The 7336-nt window shown below is 38.7% G+C and overlaps 1 pseudogene; it reads right to left on the bottom strand.

The window, feature by feature from the left end:
- Positions 1–201: 201 nt before the first annotated feature.
- On the bottom strand, positions 202–321 carry LOC120598419 (uncharacterized; annotated as a pseudogene).
- Between the last annotated feature and the right edge of the window lie 7015 nt (positions 322–7336).

A 7336-nucleotide genomic window follows, 5' to 3' on the forward strand; every position in this document is an offset into this window, starting at 1 on the left:
CTTAAGTGCAGTCATTGTGTTCTAGGTGTGTGTATGCTTCCTGTACTTCTCCATGTAAGGAGGAGCTGGTCTTACTTCCATTGACATGCTGAGTGTGTAACTTGATGTTTATTGTTGTCTTTTTTTTTTTTTTTTTTTTTTTTAGGCAAGGCAGATTGCAAGGACCTGGTCAATTTACAATCCCTTATTTTTTATTTTTAACGCCTACAGCACCTGGTTTTCCTAGGTGGTTTCCCATCCAAGTACTAACCAGGCCTGACCCTGCTTAGCTTCTGAGATCAGATGGGGTCAGGCTTGTTCAGGGTATTGTTTTCTTTTGACTTAGCATTTTAGCATGAGCATTTTTATATTAAATATTTCATAACAATCAAGAGCCCTTATCAGTTGTTATATTTTAAAACATTTTGCATAATCCATCTTCTGATTGGATGGTGTTTCCCTCCCTTGTGTCCTTACAAACCAGTTGTCTCATCTTGCGGATCATTCTCAGTGTTGGCCATTTCACACCTGAGGCTATAAAGATTTTGTTATTTAATTGGTTGAGGCTGTGTAACAGTGACTGAGAGAGCAGGTTTTTGAGTCAAACACCATTCATGATAATCTTGATTTCAACCTGAGCCGCCTTGTAAACTTGGGCCCTCATCTCCCTCTGCCTGTAGTCCTAGAATCAGCATCATCATAATCATCTGGAAGGTTCGCTGAACCACTGCTTCCCGGCCCGTCCCCAGTATTACTGATTTTGGAGGTCTTGGGAAGTCAAGCCTTAGAATATGCATTTTACACATGTTCCCCGATGATGATGCTGGTCTGGATGCTACACATAGAGAACCACTGTCCTAAGCCTCAGATTTGTGATATGAAGCACAGATGATAGAATTTACCTGATGAGATTGTTACAAGGATGAAATGTGTTTTTACCTTTATGGCTAGTATGTTGTCTTGATTTCCTCAAAGCAATGGGGGTAGTCTTTTTTTTTTTTCTTTAATTTTGTGAGCTTTATTGCCTTACCTTTCGCAACTGGGATTATGATCAACCCCAAATCAATTCTTGTCTCTGCTATGATGTAGAGATCAGAGTTGGTATTTTTAAACTTTCCAGAAGTTTATTAGTATTTTATAAAAATAATATATTTTTTTATTTTTTAGTTTTAGTTAGCATACAATAGTATATTCGTTTCAGGTGTACAACATAGTGATTAGACATCTATATAACTCGTAAAGTGATCATCCCAATAAATCTAGTGCCCCTCTAACACCATACATAGCTATTATAATATTATTGGCTATATTCCTTATGCTATACTTTCTATCTTCATTACTATTAGTAACCACCAATGTGTACTTCTTAATTTCCTCCCCCCTTTTCACTGACTCCTTCAATCCCCCTCCCATCTAGTAACCCTCGAAATGTTCTCTGTATCTATGAGTTTATTCTGTTTGTTTATTTCTTTCTTTAGATTCTACATATAAATCTAATCATATGGCATTTGTCTTCCTCTATCTGACTTACTCCACTCAGCATACTACCCTTTAAATCCTTATGCAATATCTTTTCTCATCCCCTTACTTTTAGTCTGTGTGTGTCTTTTAATCTGAAGTGAGTCTCTTGTAGGCAGCATATGTAAGGGTCTTGTTATCTTATCCATTCAGTCACTCTCTCTATTGAGCACTTGAGCACTTAATTCTTTTTCATTTGAAGTACTTGTTAAAAGACATGTAGTTATTGCCATTCTTTATTCATATTTTTGCTACATATTTTTTTTCTAAAGAAGTCCCTCCAACATTTCCTGTAATACAAGCTTGGTGATGATGAATTCCTTTGGCTTTTTCATGTCTGGGAAGCTCTATCTGTCTTTTGACTCTAAATGATAGCTTTGCTGAATAGAGTAATCTTGGTCGTAGATCCTGGGTTTCATCGTGTCGAATATTTTGTGCCTAATCCTTTTGTCCTGCAAAGTTTCTTTTGAGAAATAAGCTGCCAGTCTTATGGGTGCTCCCTTGTAGGTAACTAACTGCTTTTCTCTTGCTACTTTTGATTCTCTTTATATTTAACCTCTGACATTTTAATTATGATGTGTCTTAGCGTGTACCTCTTTGATTTCATCTTTTTTGTGACTCTGAGCTTCCTGGGGTTTTATGTCCATTTCCTTCACCAGGTTAGGGAAGTTTTCCATCATTATTTCTTCAAATAGGTTTTCAACTTCTTGCTCTTCTCCTTCTGGTACCCCTATGAGGTGAATGTTGTTATGTTTGATTTGTTCCATAGGCTCCTTACATTATCTTCAGTATTTTGGATTCTTTTTTCTCGTTGCCGTTCTGATTGGGTGTACTTTATTACCCCATCCTCTGTATCAGTGATTCGATCCTCTACTCCCTCCACTCTTGATTCCCTCTAATATACTCTTCACCTCAGATATTATATTCTTCATTTCTGACTGGTTCCCTTTTATAATTTCCATTTCCATTTTTTAAAAATCTCTTTGTTAAAGTTCTCACTGAATTCTTCTATTCTTCCCTCTGAGTTCCTTGAGCATCCTTATAACCAGTATTTTGAACTCTGCATCTGGTAGATTGCTCATCTCCATTTTGTTTAGTTCTTTTTCTGATGCTTTGTTCTGTTCTTTCACGTGGGACATGTTTCTTTGTCTCCCCATTTTGGCTGCCTCCCTGTGTCTGTAAGACTCCTAAGTCTCCCGGTCTTATTAGAGTGGCTTGATGTAGTAGGTGTGCTCTGGGGCCCCTTGGCATAGACCTAAAAGGGATCCATCTGCAGGCCAAGTTCAGCCACAGCCTGTGTACCTTCAGGGCCACCTGGTAATAGTTACTAAGTAATCCACATATGGCTGCCACCTGTGCTGGGCTTATAGGTGCCTCAAGGGGTCAAGTCAAACCAAGGTTGGCTACGACTAATGCAGGGTTTGGGGCTGCTCAGAAAGAGGTACAGGGCACACCAGACGCTGCTTCTTTGGGTTTTGTGAGCCTGTTGTAAAAAATATCAGACCAGCGAGAAACCAAGCACCACTCGGAGAGTTGGAGAACTCAGGTTTATTATGCCAGCAGTCCCAGAAGAGCTAGCGCTCTGACAATCTGGGCCCTGAGCTCAGTGGTAACCTTGCTTTTATAGGGATTATCCATGCAGTTATAATTGGCATGAGCTGATTGGTTAATTTGTCCTCAGGCAGTTACAGAGTGCAGAGCTCAGGAGTTGCCTTGGGCTACAGGCAGTTATAGAGAATGAGATTCTCAGATAGGAATTTAGGCAATACATCTGTTATCTAGACAGAACAAGCAAAGGCAATATATCTGTTATCTAGACAGAACAAGCAAAGGGGAGGGTGAGTCTTCAGTTGATCTCAAGGTCACCCTGCCCTTTGGCCTATGCAGCAAGCATGTCTACAGAAGCAGAACAAAGAGCTCATTATAAGGGTAGCCATTTGAGTGGAAAATTCCTCTTCAAGCCTTTGAGAGAGTTTGCGAAAGTTCACAGCAGGAGCCAAGACAGCCTGTTTGTATGGAATAAACCACTGGAAACAGCTTGGATGGACCCACAAATTGGGAGAGGCAGAGTCTCAGGGAATGCCCTAGGTGGAGTGACCTGTGTTATCCAGGTTGATGGTGCCTGCATCTGTAGTCTGGGAAGCAGGAGGGCTTAATAAAGGAAAAATGTCTTCTGCCTGGACCTCTGTCCGGGAACAAACTGCCCCTCCAGTCCTCGCCCTGAAGCCCAACAGCTCACTGCCTCTGCATATGTCCCTGGCACCCCTCGAGAAGCTGCCCCAGTGAATCAGAGAGTAAGTCTGGGTGTGGGCCCTTCAAGAGGAAGGTCTGCACTTCTCTCAGGCCTCTGTCTCACTCAGCCACAATTTCTGCTGGTTTTCACAGCTAGAGGTTGTGGAAACTTCTCTTCCCAGCAGTGGAACCCTGAGCTGGGGAGCACAGTGTGAGGCAAGAATCCCTTACTCCTCAGGTGGGGGAGGGGGCTCTGTAGCCAAGATAGCCCTGCTGATTTTTTTAAATTAAGTTTATTGGGGGTAACATTGGTTAATACAATTAGATAATTTTCAGGTGTACATTATCATTTGACATCCGTATACTCTATTGTGTGTTTACCACCCAAAGTCCAGTTTTCTTCAGCTACCATATATTTGATCCCCTTTACCCACTTCACCCTATCCCCACTCCCCTATATTTGACCCCATTTACCCGTCTACCTCTCCCTTCCTCCCCCACCCCCTATCCTTTGGTTTTCACTAGTCCATTGTCCATGTCTCTGCCTGTCCTGTTCATTTGTTGCTTTTAGGTTTATATCCCACATCTAAGTGGTATCATTTGATTTTCTTTTTCAGTTTGGCTTATTTCGCTTAGCATGATTATCTCGAGGTCCATCCGTGTTGTTGCAAATGGCGGTATTTCATCTCTTCTTATGGCTGAGTAATATTCCATCGTATATATGTACTACAGCTTCTTTAGCCAATCATCTATCGTAGGGCACTTTGGTTGCTTCCATGTTCTGGCCACTGTGAATAATGCTGCTATGAACATTGGTGTGCAAATATCTTTTCGGATATGAGTTTTCAAGTCTTTGGGGTAAATACCCAGTAGAGGGATTGCTGAATCGTATGGTAGATCAATTCTTAGTTTCTTGAGGAACCTCCATACTGTTTTCCATAGTGGCTGTACCAATTTGCAGTCTCACCAGCAGTGTATGAGGGTTCCTTTCTCTCCACATACTCTCCAACATTTGTTATTACTTGTCCTGTTGATTATAGCTATTCTAACAGGTGTGAGATGGTATCTCATTGTGGTTTTGATTTGCATTCCCCTAATAGCTAGCAACATTGAGCATCTTTTCATATATTTGATGGCCATTTGTATGTCCTCTAGGGAGAAGTGTCTGTTCAGGTCCTCTGCTCATTTTTTGATTGGATCATTTGTTTTTTTGTTGTAATTGAGTTGTATGAGTTCTTTGTATATTTTGGATACTAGGCCCTTATTGGAGGCATTGCTTGCAAATATATTTTCCCATTCGGACAGTTCTCTTTACCTTGTTGACAATTTCTTTTGCTGAGCAGAAGCTTTTTAGTTTGATGTAGTCCCATTCATTTATTTTAGTTTTACTTCCCTTGCCTTTGAGGTCAAATTCATAAAATTCTCTTTAAGTCCAAGGTCCTTGAGTTTAGTGCCTATGTTTTCTTCTATGCATTTTATTGTTTCAGGTCTTATATTTAGGTCCTTAATCCATTTTGCATAAATTTTGCTGTGTGGTGATAAACAACAGTCTAGTTTCATTCTTTTGCAGGTGGCGTTCCAGTTTTCCCAGCGCCATTTATTGAAGAGGCTTTCCTTTTTCCACTGTATGTTTTTGGCTTGTTTGTCAAAAATTATTTGCCCATGTAAATATGGGTTTACTTCTGGACTCTCGATTCTGTTCCACTGGTCTGTGTGTCTGTTTTGCTGCTAATACCATGCTGTTTTGATTACTGTCGCTTTGCAGTATAATTTAAAGTTGGGCAGAGTGATGCCTCCAGCCTTGTTCTTTTTTTCTCAGGATGGCTTTGGCAGTTCGGGGTCTTTTGTGCTTCCATACAAATCTGATGACTTTTTGTTCTATTTCTTTAAAAAATGCCGATGAGATTTTGATGGGGATTGCATTAAATCTGTATAATGCTTTAGGTAATAAGATTATTTTAACTATGTTGATTCTTCCAATCCAAGAACATGGAATGTCTTTCCATTTCTTTGTATCTTCTTCGATTTCCTTTAATAGGATTTTATAGTTTTCATTATATAGGTCCTTCACTTATTTTGTTAAATTTATTCCTAAGTATTTTATTCTTTTTTTTTTTTTTTGCAATTGCAAAAGGAATTTTTTCTACTTTTTCTGACACTTCATTATTAGAGTATAGGAAAGCTATGGATTTTTGAAAGTTGATTTTTGTATCCATAAACGTTACTGTATTTGCTTATTGTTTCTAGTAGCGTTCTTGTGGAATCTTTAGGGTTTTCTATATAGAGAATCATGCAATTCGCAAATAGTGACAGTTTGACTTCTTCATCCTATTTGGATGCCTTTTATATCTTTCCTTGTCTGATTGCACTCGCTAGGACCTCTAATGTTATGTTGAATAACAGTGGTGATAATGGACAGACTTGCCTTGTTCCTGATCTTAGAGAGAAGGGTTTTCGTTTTTCACCATTCAGTGTAATGTTGGCTGAGGGTTTGTCATATATGGCCTTTATTATGTTAAGATACTTTTCTTCTATACCAATTTTGTTAAGTGTTTTGATCATAAATGGATGCTGTATCTTGAAGAATTTTTCTGCAACTATTGATATGATCATATAATTCTTATTTTTTAATTTGTTATATGCTGTACATTTTTTGAGGCTATCTCTGTGTCCCAGTATGTGGTTGATTCTTGAGAATGTTCCATCTGCATTAGAGAAGAATGTATAAGCAGCTGTTTTAGGATGGAAGGCTCTGTAAATGTCAATTATGTCCAGTTGGTCTAATGTGTCATTTAAAGATGTTATTTCCTTATTGAATTTCTGTTTGGATGATCTGTCCATATCCGACAGTGGGGTATTTAGGTACCCTACAACGATAGTGTTTTGGTCTGTTTCTCCCTTTAGTTCTGTTAGTAATTGCTTTACAAATTTTGGGGCTCCCTGATTGAGAACATATGAGGTCTTCTTATCTTTTGCTTTCTGGTAGTTCGGTGTTTCCATTGCTTCCTTGTCTTTGTATTTCTGTTTTCTTTATTTTGGTTGGCTTTTATGGATTTTTCCCTCTGGTTCCTCTTGTTTTATGTTATATACTTTGGTTCTGAATCTTTGGCATGTGGTTACCATTATGAATATGTAAATATAGTTATATATATACAATCATCCATTTTCTTCATGCCTTATCTCCATTCCCTTTTGAAAATTTGGATCTTTGAATCCTCCCCTTTTCAGTCATTGTTATTTCAAAATGTCCCTATGTATGCTGAATGTTCATTACTATCTTGTTATAACAATTCTCTTCTTATTTAAGCTTGTAATGCCTTGCTCTTAGTAAGGATTGCACTCCTCTGTTTCTATTTGCCTGATAGTCACTTTACTCCTAATTATGTATTTTTTTTTTGTCATTTTGTTTCAGGTGAGCTGATTGCTTTCAGTATTTCCTGTAATGCAGGCCTTGTAGTGGAGAATTCCCTCAATTTTTGTATGCTTGGAAAGGCCTTTATTTCTCCTTCATATCTAAAGGAGAGCTTAGCTGGATACATTATTCTAGACTGGTAGTTTCTTTCACTTAGTAGTTTAAATATTTGATTCTATTCCTTTCTGGCTTGTA

This window comes from Pteropus medius, unplaced genomic scaffold (assembly GCF_902729225.1).
Source record: "Pteropus medius unplaced genomic scaffold, Ma_sr-lr_union100, whole genome shotgun sequence".
Taxonomy (NCBI): domain Eukaryota; kingdom Metazoa; phylum Chordata; class Mammalia; order Chiroptera; family Pteropodidae; genus Pteropus; species Pteropus medius.